Source organism: Zerene cesonia, unplaced genomic scaffold (genome assembly GCF_012273895.1).
Source record: "Zerene cesonia ecotype Mississippi unplaced genomic scaffold, Zerene_cesonia_1.1 Zces_u005, whole genome shotgun sequence".
Taxonomy (NCBI): domain Eukaryota; kingdom Metazoa; phylum Arthropoda; class Insecta; order Lepidoptera; family Pieridae; genus Zerene; species Zerene cesonia.
Window position 1 is genome coordinate 1848275 of NW_024045135.1, and position 18728 is coordinate 1867002.

The 18728-nt window shown below is 33.0% G+C and overlaps 1 protein-coding gene across 1 annotated transcript in view; it reads right to left on the reverse strand.

The window, feature by feature from the left end:
* LOC119838819 (Down syndrome cell adhesion molecule-like protein Dscam2) overlaps window positions 1-18728 on the reverse strand; it is a 96305-nt gene that overhangs the window by 49228 nt on the left and 28349 nt on the right. The gene's annotated exons all lie outside the window — the stretch shown is intronic.

The following is an 18728-nucleotide window of genomic DNA, read 5'->3' on the forward strand; positions in this document are numbered from 1 at the left end:
AATTTTAAACGCGATTTATTCATTATATTATTAACCCGACGTTTTGAACACTTTACAGCGGGCGTGGTCACGCGGAGACTGAAGTATAGTTTGCTTAAACAAGACAAGTGGAGATGTAATAAATGAAACTGAAGCAATTAATCTCTCGCGCCGAGTATAAGACGTTGATAACGAGTACAGCTATTGAAGCGCATTATCTCATCAACAACAATTTCACACGTGGCCAGCTCCGCGGATTGGAGTGGCTCAAAGGAGACAAGGCTCAATTAGAGACCTACTGATGTCGGCCACCGCTTCGAAACCTCATTTTCATGTTTATAATTTCAAATATCTTCACAATTGTCAAAACACAAACAAAATTGAATTCAATTTCTAATTTTGGTACAGATGAAAAAAACCATTCAAGTGCTTAAATGGTTTTATGAGGAAAAAATTCTGCGGTTGACCTTTGAGCGTTATAATGACTTTTTAAGTAAGTCACGATTATATTATACTAGGTTTGGATATACCAAAAACAGGTATCAGTCATGCCGTATTCCTTATAACAAAATCCATATTACCGTATACAAAACATTGTGCAGTGTATAGAAGTTTATAAGGACTTATAACACGAGCTGAAAATAGTTATTGTAAATATTAATTACAATATTCTTAACAACTATACAGTAGACGAATTCTCATTTGTATACTGTATTGTTAGTGTAGAATAGTATACTAATTCTCATTTGTATACTGTGTAGTTATACAAAGTAAAAATTGTCAACGTGCACTTGATATTTCCGACATTATGAAACTTGGCTAACCAACAAATTGGAATGAAATTAAAATATTTTAGAGGCAGCAGTCCTTTGTGAGGATTCGCTATTATGAAAATACCAAGAGGTCGGTATAATTTCGGTATAATATAGGTCTGTCGGTCCACGCTTTGATATCGCGAACTTTCTCAATTACTATATGATTTGTCTGACTTTACTTTGCAAAACAATACACCATCAGCAGTATTATTATACACTTTTCGACCACTCTTGAAGGGTATGTAAACATTTTTAGTACTGTTTTGCTTTTACTGAATATTGTACAGAGTGATGTGAACTCTTAACGTAGGAGTTAAGCACGCTTCAACATGAGTTATGTCAAGCCTGCGACACAATTTGGTGCAATAATTATGATACTTCTAATTCCGATCTCAAATCTGTGATCTGTGTCTGCAATCACCACTGCTCAAAATGGTGCAGGAAAACATTATAGGAAACCGGCACTTATTGGGTTTTTTTATGTCATCGCCGATATTTGAGATGGATCTCCTGATGGTAAATGCTTGTACCGCCCATTAACATTGTCTGAGGCGTAAGTATTGTTTGCAGATCGAATGCCGCTACAAATTGATTGTTGATTTCAAATGGAAAGCCAAATGCCGGTGGTAGTTGGCTTTCCATTTAATTTCTTGTCGCGTTGTGGTTTTCAAAAAACGCCGTATTATTTTATGAAAGTAAAATCCCTCCCGTGTTTTAACTTAATAAAATCATAATGAGAAATATGAAACGAAAACAAAATTGAAATTTAAACGCAAAGTAACGAGACTCCACATAAAACAATATTGGGCACGGGGCGACTATTAAAATTACCTGTATTATACTTTACGATGTTCTTTTATGGCCGAAGCGACGAGCAGTAAATTCAAGTCATCTTGAGCCCGCGTAATTCCATTTTATTAAGTCTTCGCCATCATGCAGGATATTAACCGAGCTAAGACACCGTCGTATTGGTGGATAGGCCTTAATTACATCGAGTGTGCCATTTATGGAGTCACTTGATGGGCATTATGCCATAAAATGCAGAAATGTATCTTTAAAACGAATTACCGTAACAGATGTAATAAAATTGTATGATTAAATAGTTATTTTGTAGCAGTGCAAATGCTAAACTTCATGTCTTGTAAGCGTACTTTGCCGATATTTAATAGCCACAAAAGTTTAATTATTACTATATTAATAGTGTAGACATTTTTTATGCCCTTTATTAAAATCAATACGTTATTTTATTCACTAACTTCTAAATACAATAATTTCTAAATAAATTGTGTAGTCGCATAAAGTCTATCCAATAAGTACTACACCCCGAAAAGCCGAGAAAGCGTTTCATAGTTTTCTAGACGAACCATTTATTAGGTCCCTCAGTAAATTCCATTACACGCTACTCCAGCCAGTCGACTCTCTGTCACGTTTTATTTGCCTCCCCGACATCGAATCTTGAACGCTTTAGTATAGAATTATCTGTTAGTTTTATGTATGATGTAATACTTGTGTCATATATTATGCAAAAATGCTTGTTTTCCAGAACCCATGGTTCGTTTAAGTTTAAGGCTAGATGTTGTAGGATTTTTCCCATTATTACTAGAAAAACACAATAACATATTATATAACTTTGCCTTTTTATACAGGGGAAATTTGACAATCGAACGTGGTACGCAAAACCCAAAAGATTTGGTTTTGTTGAAAACTTACTTAAACTATTTTTCAGTCTTTCATGGAGAACAATGTTCGATATGTAATTCAATACCACAAAATTAAAGAAACATTAATTATATATATTAATTTTTATTAAATAATAGTTATATTGTGTGCTAAACTACCGAGTTTGAACTTATAGATGTTGATCGATCATCAAAATGTGCAATACGTACTGGATCTTACATTTTATTGCATTCAAATAGAATAATATAATGTGCATATTGTATATTAATATATTATTTATTGTATACTTATAAGTAATAAAACAAGTAAAACCACGCACTCGCTGTTCTCAATATTAAATATGTCATACTAGTTTTATTCTATGGTTTTGTTTGGAAAGGCCAATGGTTATGATGAATCAAGTCTGGATTTAATAGCCCTGTCATGAAAAAAAAACACGCTTCATGATAATATCTTCAAATTTTAGGTAAACTCGATCAAGACGCAGTATTTCTTTAAGTTTCTAAGTGAAATTTTATCGAAAGGTTTCAAAGTGAATGTTTTAATGTTCTCCTACCAGACTCCAGTCTACCTTAGCTAGCTCACATTTGATGAATGCTTACGATGTGTTCTAGAGATATCTGTAATAGTTTTATATTAGTTACTTTATTGCAGTTTTGTGAAAACTTTTCTGTTATTAAGGCACAAGAGATACCTGGAATTGACTTGCACTTAGGAACATAACTGACATTGAATTATAAAGAAATAAAGTGTATATTAGTAAGCATATTTTTGTGTGTTATAGTTTTATCTGTCTTGTAGTAAATATTATGCAATAGAAAGCCAGTACACGTCTAACTTATTTTTGAGTTCAGAAGTCATTACCGTTTAAGAGCTTTTAAGCTGCTTGTCAATCTTCTTGGAAAACTTTAATACGATTTTTCACGTTTTTTGTAAAGTTTGCATTAAAATTACAGTAATGTTATTTTATTCTGTCTAGTATTATTTAAGTAATTTTTGCTTCTATGACTCTTGCAAAGAGAACGTGTATCAAGTAATTTTAATAGTGCTCAGTTATGATATTAAGGCTTTTTAGACTTTCAAGAGATTTTCTCATTTAAACAGCATTTAAGCTACACACTTTATAAGTCATTTAATGAATTCAAGGATTACATATTTCACCTCTATTATGAAGAAAGATTTATTTACAAGCGATGAAGTAAAAATTAAATTCATCTGCACAACCTGTCGAACAGTTGAAGAGAAAGAATCCAGGATAGCTTGCAAGCTAAGCGTCCGACAGAAATGTCTTGTTAGATCGTGTTTCTTTCATTCATTTACATTCTCCACCTGGACGTGATGTCGAGGTGATAATAATGAATACCATACCCCATATTATGTACGTACATGCATTTTAGGCGATAATAAAGGTGAATTATATCAACTATAGTGGTCCTGGCTTCGCTCTCTGTACATAATATTATAAATAGTCTTTTATAATTTTCTTTGAGGGAGCAAGTCCGAAACAAAGTAATTCGATAAAGAACGAAAGTTATTGACATAACTCAACAAATTTGCAAGCTGAAGTGGCAGTGGCCCGGTCATATGTGCCGCAGAACGGACAACCGTTGGGGCACACATGTCTTAGAGGAGACCACGGCTCGGTAGCACGCCTTGACTACTAGGTGGAGTGACGATATTCGTAGGGTTTCTGGTTACATTTGGCGACAAAGAGCCAATGACCGGGCTCAGTGGCGTGCTATGGAGAAGGCCTATGTTCAGCAGTGGACATCAACTGGCTGATAATGATGTAATGATTATAAATAGTCTCTAGCTCTTAAGGATGACGCTTATTATGTACATTATTTATGTGCATGTGTTTGTCACTGTGTGTCTTCAGATGGAATCGACAATGGTTTACAACTATCGAAGCAGCGGACTAAAGTAAGTTCATTAATAAATTAATTAATCAAAGCTCATATTCGAGGCAACTCCATTCGCATAACTTTCAAAGCAAAGTCCAACAAAAATAAACAATCAAAAAAGGAATATTAATCCTTATTATACTCTTCATAAATAATAATAAAACATATACAGATTCAACTTTACGCAGCTATTTTAAAATTATCGTTAAATGCTCACAATTATCCGACACCCACATGCGAACTGCCACGTGAATGGTCATTTCTACTAGTTTTATATGTTAAAAGGGTGCGTATTCATTTGGTACTAGCTTTGCGCCCGCGGTTTTGCCTTCATTGGCACAAGGAGATTTCCACGGTAGTGAGATATTTCACCGCTTTAATGAGTAACCTATGTTACTCTCTTGCCTCCCAATTGTCTCCAGACACAATAATTATATCATAGACTCGCTCCATTGTGACGTGAAAGAAAGACAAACATACACACTAAATACACATTAAATAATGAGTGAACTTCAAGGAATAAAAAGTCATAACTTTCACGACTTATTACAAAAATTTGACGATTTGATTTGACGCCAATATTTCATTTTTAAATTAGAGACTTTTCAAATAAATTAAATGATTTTAATTATTAATTGTTAAGCCATTCCATGACATTAAAAAAATATGCTTCAAACAGTTCAGTTCATTAAATAATAAACTCCCCATAAGTTTCCATATGAACCCGCGCACTACAAGTTATCAACCGCGCCGCCAGAGGCCGCGAGTGGTGCTTCCGCTGGAAGGGCGACGCGGCCGCAGCTACCTGAACAAAGGACCATTGTTTTGTTCACAACCCTGATTATTCCGCCTTTTATTGTACTGGAGATGAACCCGCGCTTTATTAGTGTTGTTTCTTGGAAAAAACAATCAAGTCACAAATTATTACAATGAAAAATTGTTGTTTCTAAATTATAATGTCCCATTACAAATAATAAAGGTAAGGGATGAGGTGAGTAATGAAAGGTATGTATTTGTATAGCTTTTATTAAACATTTCCATAATTTCAGCGAGTATTTATATGGTCAGTTTTGTGATGTTTTCAGACTTATCAGGCAATATTCTCGACATGTTTCGGTGACATATTAACTCGTTCGATTGATAAATAACGATTTCCCCCCAAACTTTGGAAATAATAATTACATTATCGCTTTTTTAAGTGATCTTCCTTGTTATAAGATTGAATTTGGGTAGTATACCTACTCCATAAACAATATCAATGTTTATGTGTCTATCTGTCACCAGTCTCCCCGTGACCACGATCGCTGTAAAGTGTTCCAGACGTCGGGTTAATAATATAATGAATAAATCGCGTTTAAAATCCATTAAAACGTTTTTAATTTCTAAATATATAATACTCGCGTAAAATCAAACACAAGAAAATACAATGTCAATTTTTGTTACGTATAATCACAGGTTTTGTTTAAAACACAGCATTTAACTGTGTTATATTTTAATTCGGTATATTTTTTAATTTGAGCGCAGTAATTTTCTTTATATTCGACAAATTACTTAAGTATTCGTGGGAAATTAATTCCATGTATAGTAATTCCTTTATTAACTTTTGTGACGATTGGCACCCATAATTGAAAATGATATTGTGATGTCTGTAAGAAATTATGTAACATTTTGTGTGTAAAAGTTTAAATACACGATTAACATAATCGTGTATTTAAACTTTTCTTCAAACATTTCTACAATGTTTCCAAGTTTGTAATCCAGCTGCATTACGCTGTTTTATAGTTATTCATTATGGTAAACTTATGTTTTATAGTCTGTGAATAGCAATAAAATTTTAATCAAAATACTCTAAAACTACTAAAAGCTAGATAGTCTAGCAATCTTCACAATTTAAGATCGTTTTTAGTTGACCCATTATGCAAAAATTATGTACAAGTATAATATACATAATGTATAGCTCTCTAAAACCGAGATCTCAATGAAGCGGCTTGTAAAGAGACGATAATCAATTCAACCAATTAAATTTTAAATAAGTGTTGAATTATTCCGATTGAATTTAAGGTTGCAGTTGACAACGTGATATATATTATTTGTATTGTATTTTCATTCATGCTTTACCCTTGCAGTGACTTGTAACCAACTCTATCCCTTATATTTTTATGCACCAAAAATCTAAAATACCATTTAATCTAGACAACGGAACTATTACATTTACTTCTCTGCCGTTCCGAGATAAATTTTCCTGATGTATGAAATTGCGTTACACAGAAGAAAACATAAATGAAAACGCCAAAGAAGGTTATATAAAGCGATGAGTGAAGTAGCCATTAGCATTGCAAACGGGATTGCCTGTGCGATGCTAATGCATGCTCACTTTTGTCAACTGCTTGCTTTATACTGATACGTTTATTGTAAATAAAAATCTTTAAATTATTAACGACACAACCTTTATTAGCATCGGAGAAGTTAGCTAGGAAAAAATATGTTTATAATATATAATTATGGTCTCCGGTGCGTCTCTTTGAATTTAATGTGACTGTTATGTGTGAATGTGTGTGTTTAAATATAATATACTAGACGCTCATCCCGACTTCACCCGGATATCAAGGTTCCTGTTTTATCCCAAGGAAGCATTTAATCAGGACAAAAAGTGTCTTATCACCCAAGTCAGCCCATACCCTGTCTATATACCAAATTTCATCAAAATCCACTAACTAGTTCAAAGCGTGGTTGACGGACAAACATCCAAACAAACAAACTTTCACATTTATAAAATTTGTGTGTTAACCAGTAGAAGGTGAATAGACCTTTACTATGCAAATCGTGATAAGTTGTTTGGAAGATTATGTTGAACTCACGGCTAAAATTACAATATTCCTTTTAGCTTCGCAGAAAACGGGTAAAATCAGTTTACGTTAAATAATTTCAAGGAACTTGTGATTAAGATTTTAAACTAAACTTTGAACTAGCACAGCTTTTAATCAATACCCAGTTATACATTATTAGTTTAAATAATATAACTTGGTATATCTAAGATACAATCTACAGTGATTACTCTAGAATTAAAATAAAAATATAGCCCGGTATATTATGATATATCGTGTATGTATTTTGGCGTTTTATTTATTTTCATTATTATTTGAAACGTGATATAAAAATTTTAATTTCAGTGTCATTTGTTGTCACTTACTTTATGAAACAAACAAAAGTTCATTAGCCTACGAACATGACAATAGTACGAACTGTTATCCTATATTTCGATATATATAAATATATAGTGACATGATGTATGTTCCCAATGAACTCTTCACCAACTCAACCGATTTTGATGAAATTTGGTATTTTATGTGTAATTGGTCCAACTTAAAATATAGGATAGTTTTTATTTCGATTAATCATCCCAATAATTTATAATTTACAATAAATTTAGCCACAGCCACAGCAGCGCGTGGCCGGGTATGCTAGTTTAGATATATAAACATTTTCTCCATATAATATTATGAGGTTATTGTTTATATACACTTGAGGTCCTCTTCCCAAGATCATTTCATTGCGCATATCATAATCCCATCTTAATACAACCTAAACACAACACGTGCAATAACAATAGCATTCAGTACATTCAAACTGAGAACAACAAGTCTCGAAGGAGCTAAACAGTGTCCGTTACATCCTCCCCCCTCTGCCCTCCCTCCCCGGGGAAGCCGAGGAGCTTAATTTCCTGCCGCTGGCTCTTGAATAACAAATACAATGTGCTCAGCTTCTTCAAACGTGTCTAAGTTAAATGGCTACGAATGGCGTTTGTTTTGCACTTACCTGAGCTTGCGGGTTTGTCTGCCTTTTTGTTGTGTCATTGTGAAAAGAATTTCGTATGATGCTATCAACGGTAATATATAAATGAATAGTGGCGCAAATAACTTGCAATTTATAAAATCAATATAAAATATAGCCTATGACACTCACAGATAATGCAGTTTCCTAGTTGTAAAATTATTTTAACGAGATTGTCCCCTTTAGCGTCACAATCTCACTGATTCACAACCTTAAGTGTAGTTTATAGTAGTTTGGATTTTGGTCTGTCACTATGATTCAATTTAGATTGCGATAGTTCGAATAACGATTTGTTTGTCTAACGAAGCAAATCGTAAACTTGAGTCGTTCAAGTATCATTACTTTAATAACGTTTCACCTATCCAATTCCATCGGGCATGTTTCGATGTACAAAACAATAATTTCATAAGCTGGCTGAGTTGTTACTTCTGCTGATGGTTGGCCCCCACCCATGAACATTCGCAGCGGTAATACCTGCCCGAATGCACTGCCCACTTTTAAGGTGATAGAAGAGACTTGTCTCTTCTGTCACCTTCTATTTCCTTAGAAAGGATAATGGACTGGACTGGGAAAGATGAAGAAAAGGAAACAGGCCTCCGGAAGCTTGTCGTGTAGTTTTATTGAATAGTCTTATTTTATTACAAATATATTCATTACTTCTGCTAAAACCATATAGAAGAGCACGTTTTGAAGTTTCAGTTAATTAAAATACACACAATTACAAGGAGTATGGAACATCTTGCAGCCAACGTCCGAAGTGTCGAGGAAGTTTTAATTACCCGCTTCTACAATTAAACTAATGGTGGAGAGAGATCGCAAAACGTTCAACTGTAGATATTTTAATTTTTATAGCAATCTTAATGTTCGATGAGCTAGAACTACGATATTTTTTATTTCATTGCAATTTTCAACCTCCATGTCTTGAAATGTCTGATAACTCATTTCATCTAAGACGTGCTTGTTACATTTATATTTATCTAGCTAATGTGAAATGTTTATTACAGCCTTTTTATAGAAAAGCTTTATTTCTAAAATCAAGAGAACTTTAATGTACAGCGATGCTAAATTTCAAAAGACCGTGTAACCCAAATAAAATATTTTTAATATTGTACCGTGAAGTAGGAATATCACACAGCGCATCCAATTTTATCTTGTGAAGTATACATAAACATCTGTGTCATAACATAACGACCGTTTTTTAAATGGCAATGTGTTACTTTTGATAATTATTAATGTTAATGTTAGTAAAAACTTAAAAACAAGAATCAAAGTTAAATAAATTAAAATATGATTACATCGATGGCTTATTTCATAATTTTAATAAATGCTTATTTTAATACACTAGCTAACCGGGTGAACTTCGCAACGGCATAGATTAATTATTTTTGAACGATTTCCTCATTTTTCCTACCTCTTTAACATTTCCTGGACTATTATAATCCATACATAAAAGTTATATTCATAGATTTTAAAACTATGTACCTATATAAAATAAGAGTCTACTAAAGTCTAGTGAGTATAAAAAAGAAGCAAGTTTGAACACAACCCTGTGCATTGCGCACAGAATTGGGTGAAATCGCGCGACGTCGCGCGAAGGAGGCGACTCGCTCTCCAGTGGAGGGCTCTCCGTAACGCACGCTTGAAAGCCTCTCTGATGGCAGTGTAGGGCTGGTAGTAAACACTATTTAGAAAAACATCGATTATTTTAACGTTTTTAATATTGCTCAGGGATTTAGAGTATATGCATAGTTTTGTTAATGTAAACTTAAACTTAACATTAAAAAAAGTAAACTTTTGCATACTCGGAAAACCAATCCAATTGTACTGTAGTGGACGTAATTTCTGACAGCGTTTGACAACTTGGGATTTGGTTAATGTAATCACCTATGATACGATCAAGAGCTGGTAGACGAACCCCCGTTATTTACGGAACCGTGGCAACGCCTAACCTCTCGGACATCCCGCCTCAGCAAACGTATTTCTTCTACTATTTCGGTTTTATGTGTCAATGGGACTAGGACCGATTGTAGTTTAAGCACAGTGTAGATAGATTCTTTCTTATTAAGAGTGTATGCAGTGATACCATATTGTCACAATCAAATAAACGTACATTATTATTAAATTAAATTAGATTTTTAGATTAGATTAAATTTTAATAACTTTTAAATTTGATACAATATTATTTTATAGGTAGATATAGTACACCTTAAATGTAATAATCAAAAACTACAGATTTGATTCCCATTAAAAAAAAACAACAACACAAACGAATGGCAGCCCTAGGATTGCACCAATATGACTGGCGTTGTTTTCCAAACCGCGCAATCCTTCCCTGACTTTTATACTTTTTGACTTGTATGAAATTGTGTTTTTGTGCAGTGTGTGCGCGCATTGTTACTTCATTCGGATGCTTTTACCAGCTGTAATGGTGAAGAGAAGGTGATTTTGGAGAACCTGTTCACTTTTCCTTGCTTTCAATTTTGAATTTCTTTATAAAGGATTGTAAAACTTTATTATTGCAAGATGATTCTTTCGTCTCTAAAAAATATGAAATAAAACAAACTGAATAACAACACTTATTTTAAATGTTTTTCAAATGTTTCAGAATATATACCCGACTGATCAAAGAGGAATATATAATGCATGTATATATGTGCGTGGACTATGTATACCTATTTTTTCGCATGTCCTGCAGCCCAAACCTCTGGACGGATAAACTTCGATCTACCGGTTTCATCATTATGTTTTCCTTCACCGTTTAGAATAGTGCTGTAAATAATGTACATATAAACTGGTCCGGTCTCGAACTCCCGACTTTTTACTTTATGCCCAAGGTCCTGGCCACTGAGCCACTACTGTTTCATATATTATCAAATAATGTTATGTACACATTCTCTGTTGCTTTCTAAAACAACGTTTTCTTCTAAATTATATATAACCAAATAGGAATTCAGTTCAGTTCCAGTTAAATAATGATACAGATTATAAAAACGACCATCTAATATAAAATTCACCAACGTATATTTTGCATAGTATTCAAAGACACATAAGCATTAAGCACTGCACTCTGCGCACTGCACGCTGCACGCTACGGCGGATTTTAACAGGAACCAAACAAATCTGCAAATAAAAGCCAACGTATCGGAACTTAAGCACTTAAAGCGATTCAATAGAACCAGTTATAAGGCAGATAGCGGACGCATCGCTGATTTGTTCACTTTTATTGGCTAAACCCCTTTCCCTGCACGTGACGGACGTAAAAAGTTGATTCGATTTAATTCGTATTCAATTGGCTTAGAGTGAGCCATTTCAATATCAGAATTTCATTTTTGCAAATATTTTATTCGATGAATATGACGATGATATGTTTTAAAAAATATGTATGTAAACTCCATGTCTGAATACACCACTAATTCTAATCGTATACTAAATGATAATGATAATGTTTATCACCCACCGAAAATTGTAATACATTTATCTAAATAATACTACAACTAAGTGATAGATTGGCATGGCCTCTGAGATTCGAATCCAGAGCCTCTTAATCACAATGATATGTTAACTCTCATTGAAGTCAATAAGAATCCAATCTCCTATATTAAATTACACAAAGATTTTTTACAGCCGGAATTTTAAAAATACAAATAAGAGCACATAACGCCCGCGTAAGTGAAACAGAGAAAAATTCCACGGAATAGTGGAAAAAAGTTTAATTAAATGGAGTTTATGCGGCGCCGGGACATTATTAAAACCGTTTGTCTTAATCTCCGTAACCGGCTTAGTGCTTATTCTCTGGGGGATTGTTCATTCAATATATTTAATAACGGCCCAGCTTATTTATAAAGGTAAATAATTATAATGGAAATATATTCGTTATTGTGCTATAACAGTAACCCCACGCTCCGGTTGTGTTTGCAATAAATGTAAGTCTTTCTTTTAACTGCTTAGTACAATGCATAATATGAACTCATCTACATGTGCTTATAATTTATGTTATAAAATAACAACTTATGACTACATATTTAGCAGAATTGATGTTCCCGCTATAATTCCGCTTATCCCATACTATTATTTTGCAAATATGGCACGAATTATTTCATATACATGCTTTGGTCCCTCTCAAAGGATCTTCGTTTCAATTTCAGCTTTGGCTTGTCATTTCAAATTCGAGTTGTCATGTCGGAACATAATTTTAGATTCTATTAAAATAAAATAAAGTTTAGCTTTTAATCTCTTCCTTTTTTTACCGTCTATTTATTAAAATGACGTTTATACAGCATTACACATTACACAACTTAGATTTAACGTTTACGGAGAAAATTGCCCAATTTTTTTCATAAAAAAAAATCGAAAATTAATAAATTTCATGTATAACGTTGTGAATGCTTCAACAATCTCTCACGAAAAATCTAAAGTTTAATTAGTTTTTAATCACGAAGACGTGCCGTGTAATGCTAGCTTTATGACCTGGATACAACACAGCCCACATTGTTATTCCGGGTCATTTTATTTAAAAACTGGTTTAACAGTGCAACAAAGTATCTTTCTTTTTCCGCCTCATACCCGCAGACAGTTGCAATTGGCGCAGACGCGGTCAAGGGGCTTTTATATTGTTTGAGATGCACTTTCTGCGTATATTATATTTTTCGCTTTTACTGGGTGAGTGAAACCTGTTTGGTGTTTAGCTGCTTAGTTAGAACGTTCTATGAGGCGGTGCATTTACTATGATATAAATAGATTTCAACTGAATCGCGCAGACATTCTAACCAATACAAAAAATTACTTATATGCCATATACCACACAATACTACTGCATTTAAAAAGGCAGGACAGAAAAATATTAATTATTAAATATTCGATTTGGGTAATGATTTGATAAATTTAAAATATTTATATATATCAAATGAGTGCAGTTAAATGAACCCAAAAGTCATACCATTAAAAAAATCTCAAAATGTCCCCGTAACGGATTAACAAGATCGGATTTGAGGAAACATCCGATCTTGTTTCTCCACCTAACCGTACAAACACAATTATATTAAAACCCATTATTTTAAAAAATATTTTATATTCATTTCATCTTTATAAGCCTACGGAATATAAAATTGAAAATAAAATATAACCCAAATAGGACATCATTAAAACGGGCATAGGTTATTGATAGCGTCCCTAACGACGCCCTTAATGCAATATTATGAAGTCTGACGCATCCTCAGTAATGAGAAACAGCCGCAGGCTTCACAAAATGATATAAGGATATACAGAGATATATGTGGACTAATTAACCGCCGTGTTTGTAACATGTCTCCAGCTTTTGAAGCTGCTATTTTGAATTCAGCACACTAATGACATACTTGCGGGATAACTTTACAAGATTTTAGTAAACTATATTCTTTTTTCGTATACGTTACGTATCTATTGTAATGTTTATTGCATAGTATTTCGTTGTGTTTGATTTTACGCGAGTATTATACATTTAGAAATTAAAAACTCTTTAACGGATTTAAAGCGCGATTTATTCTCCGGTCACCCCGTGACCACTCTCGCTGTAAAGTGTTTGAAACGTCGGGTTAATAATATGTTGAATAAATCGCGTTTAAAATCCGTTAAAAAGTTTCACTTTCTAAATGTTTAATGCATTTATAAATAAAATCATAATATTTGTTTAGTCACTCACTGTAATATTCTAAAAGTTGTGCTGAATAATGTTATTAATTTCAAAATTATAAGTACAATGTTTTAAGATTTTTACTTAAACTCCAGTCACTGATGATTGAGTTCAGTAGGATATTTAAAAATACTTAAAGTTGAAATAAATCTACAATGACTTAATATAAATTTGTAGTGTACCTCTCATTCCACTTATAGTGGTTACTCAAGTACCGACCGTAAAAAATACAACACTTCCAAATATTAGCGAAAGAATTCATATGGAAATCTAAAGCTATTAAGCTAACATCTTTTGAGACCACTTGAAGCAATAGAAAGCCAACTTTATTCGATAAAATCTCACTTCACTAACTACGTTACATTTGATAAAAACTGCTTTTAAACGTTGTGAATCTGTAAGCTTTTTTATTTAACGTATTTTACGTAATAAAGCAATAAAATTCCATTTCCACCAGATATAAATATTATGTTCATTTCAAAGAATAAAATGGAATTTAAGAAGTGCATAATACGCGATATTCCCATGTAAAAATAAAAAAATGTAGCACAAATACAGTTTAAAGTTGATTAAAGCTTGGAAACATTATCTCCGCATAAAATATTGTGACAAACCGCGCGTTAATATCACAAAATGATTACGCAATTACTGCTGTATTTTCAACAAGGTTCAAAATATTATGTACACTCGCTCGTTCTGTCCATGGCTACGTGCTTTTTGCTGGTTTATTTTATGTAAGCGACGCCCTACAACTGTTCGGCTTAAAAAAATAAAGATCTTCCTACATACTTTACCATATAGCCATGTACTGCGATATTTGGCTTCGAACTAAAAATGCATCTTGATTAATTAAACATCTTGGTTTAAGAGTAGAAGCTACATGCTTCATCCGAAGCAGTTTAAGTAATGAATTACTATCCATAAGCTTCTATAAAAGTTTATATTCATAAAAGATTTAAGTTTTAGTTTGACTTGTCCGCAGTGAATATTGTGTCGAATTAAAATTATTAAAGTAGCAATTAATATGCGTTTCTAAAGTTAATGTTGTGATGTTTCATCAGATCCAGCTTATGCCAGATGGACTAGCTCGAGTGATGTGAAAAAAAACGTGCTACAATTCATGCAAAACAATTTGAATTTTTCTATTTATTTACTTAAATAATTTACAATTAATATAATCGTCAAATGTGAAGTAACTTACTAGCAAATGGAACGATCGATATGAAGCTAAACAACGAATCATGTTGTAATATTTTTGTTATTTTTAAATTATGGTTATTTGAATTACGCATATACCATATAATAAGAAATAATGTTTCTAACAAAAGTATAACTTAGTATATGCTATTTATTTTTCATACAATATTATTTGCTGCGGAACTATACCATATACATACAAATTTTTTTTCTAATAATCTTTGTAGCTCCTGTTTTCTAATTAAACTAAATATTTAACAAAGGATATAGTACTTTTGTTTGAGTTTTGTATCAGAATAGTGATGACATTTTTAATTACATATTTTTCACTGACTAGAATTAAATAAGAGACCAGCGCTTCTCGACTACATTAAAATCTAAATTTCTATTTAAGCTATACTCTTCATTAAATATTACAATTTCTTTTGATATTTCACAAATAGCAAATAAATTTATTATTTGAATCGGTCTTAATTTGATCAAGTAAATTACTTAAAATATAATAGTAACCCTAACTGAAAAATGGTCATTGACATTTTTAATAGTTGACAGAATATATGCAATTGAAAAACGCATTTTCTTTAATCATCACAAATTTATATACAGCTTAATATAATTGTATGCAAGATCCTAAGTTACCAGTAAGTTGGCTTGGCGTGAATGTTTAAAGTGATTATCTTGTGAGTACAGCTGCCGGCTCTCACGGGTATCGCCCGATCCAGCTACGTAAAAATAGACTTATAACAACCGGAGACATAATGTTGTTGTTGACGTATAGCTCGTTTAATAACCCGATTTTACTCAGATTTTTTGCAATTAATAACTAACAAACAATTTTTCAAAAATCTTTTGTTTTAATAAACGATGTATACAATAATATTACTAGTATATTAGCAGTTCAAGTGGTGTGAAATTTATTTTCCTGTTTGTTTTATAAATCATGCTGAAATTTATCATGTAGTTCATGTTATTTTAAGGACCAGTTCACATAAAAACAATTGTTTCAGGATTATGTACGTTTGATATATATTATATACATTTGATGTCTTTGTGGAGGCCTGTGTCCCAGCAGTGGGAACATATATGGGCTGATGATGATGATGATGATGATGATGTCTTTGTACAGATGAAATATAGTGTTATAAGTGTTTAACGGAAGTGACATAATCAAAACTTATAAATAGGCAAATAGGTGGTCGGAGGAATGTGGAGGGCTTCATTGTGAATATTGTAGTGGGCGGTTTGGACAGGTCGCTCCGAGTTGAATCTATTCAGTTTCGAGCATCAATATTTTATCCTTACCTTCCAATCTAACAAGAGGTTTCCGTATTTTATTATATAACGATATCACAAATAAAATAGATTTTCATACTGATATATTAAAGCTGAAAAGTTTGTTTGTTTGAACGCACTGATCTAGGCTATATACATGTACCACGGGCGATGCCGGGGCGGACCGCTAGTCGTGGATAAATTTGAAATAAACTTTAATGAGACAAATTCCATGTGTGTGTATCATGCGATATTTTTTCTTTGCGTGAAAGATCACGCTTAAACCATGAATTGATTTAGAAATTTGGCACAGGGATTGTTTAAATATCGACAAATGACAAAGGTTTTCTTTTATCCCGGAAATTAGTCTGTCTACTTTCTCTTGAAACTACGCGAACTAAGTCACGGTCAAAAATTTTCCACATGCATGTTTCAGTTGGAATTTCTAAAATTTCATTAAACGTTCAAAGGCTCATATATCAGTGATATGAGTAATGGACACACTATTCGAATTTCTTTTAACGCAGAGATTCAAACGGATTATGCTTCGATACGTTTTCATTAATGAGTCACTAACGTGTTTACATATCTGGGATTTCACTTTTCTTCTACAATACATGTCTTGTTTGCTTAGCAGATTTATGAGAGGCTTATATGCTACTAGATGTTCGCCTCGACTTTACCCGTAGTACACATATAGCCCATGTCACATAGTGAAGTTGCGGCTTTCTAAAACGAAAGAATTTTTGAAATCGGTCTAGTGCTTTTGTTGTGAAAACGTTACAAAAATGATAACTAACAACAGCTAGTAGTTCATCATGAAACAAGCATTTTCCGTTCTCCATATAAAGGGAAATTAATAAACAGAGACAACATAAACCCCCTTTGTCTATTACCTTGAGCCACAACAATAAATTCATTAAAATTGAATTTCCCATCCACTGCGGAGTGCCTACAACATTCAACAGCTCATGAATATTGCTACGTGCAAGCTACGGGAGCTACGACCGCTACGACCGCTACGACAGTAGCGCGTAGACACGTGTACACGATTTATTTTCTTTGTTTGTTAAAAAGTGTTACATATTTTGTTTTGTTACTAGCCAACAAAATAAACAAACACATAATATAGCTGGATGTCCCATTGCAACATACTATTTCTTACACTGGTCCTTAAACACATCCAGTAAGTTATATCTTTTTATTTCTCGTATCATCAAAAATAATAAATTCTTCGCTATTGATTATTGATTTTTAGGAATGAATTTTTTTTTTTTTAGCGTCATAAACCACCAGTTTCCTATATTCTGTTCTTCACGATTCCGAGCCTATTCCTTTGTTCCTGGCAACAGCCCTTTCCCCATATTAACACGCTTTTATTAACTTGACTCTTTAAGGCTCTTTAAGACTCGATTTTGACCCACTTAAAACGGACCTTTAATTTTATCTTTATACACTCATCAATGATCGGTGACAGTGCAATAAATGAATGAGTTTATCTGATTATCTTGATTAGGATGGTCGGGCTTAAATAATTTCCTCGCATATACTCTGTATAAAAATAAATGTACAAATTACGTTTGTTATATCATAGAAAAAGTGTATTTTTATATAGTTTTTTAAGGAGATTTGTTTTACGATTGTAAGGGCATGTTACACATTTACAGAGAGCGTAGCTCTGAAAACATTAATGGGCGGTGATGGTACCTTGCCATCGCTCGACAAGCAGACTTAGTTGTTTAGAAAGATATAAGATATAAAAAGGAAAGGCTAGAATATAAGCTAAGATAATAATCACATTATTCTGTATAGCATTGCTTACTATCTAACCCCAAACTATGTACACATGAAACTTGTTAGACCTGTGTGGTATACACATGTGCTACATAACTGACGTAAAGCGATATTGGACGGTTGGGAGCGATACCCATCTAGCTTGTAACTTTGAAACCAAATTAATCAATACTGCACTAGAATGTAATATTACCGAAATGTGAGATGATACAGCTTAATTAAATAGAATGCTGCCTGTTATGAAATTTGTAAATTTGAATTTTAAGATAGTTTATAACGACTTAACAGTCTCTATTATTGATTATACTGAAATTCTAATAATTTTTCAACATTTATTGTTAAAATGTATGCTTTATTCAAAAATTCCTTTAATTGTGCTATAAAACCTTGTTTCGCACAAAATTTTAATATTCCCAGTTCGCGGAACGAATGGTTTTTTTATATCATTGTCGGCAATGGAGCTGGTGGGTCGCGCTCTGTTGGTAAGCGCTACCACCGCCCATGAACATCTGGAGAGACGAAATGTACCCTTTATGTTTTGATTGCCTTGGGAGTGTCCAGATTTTGCAGCATAAGCGGCTGTATCCT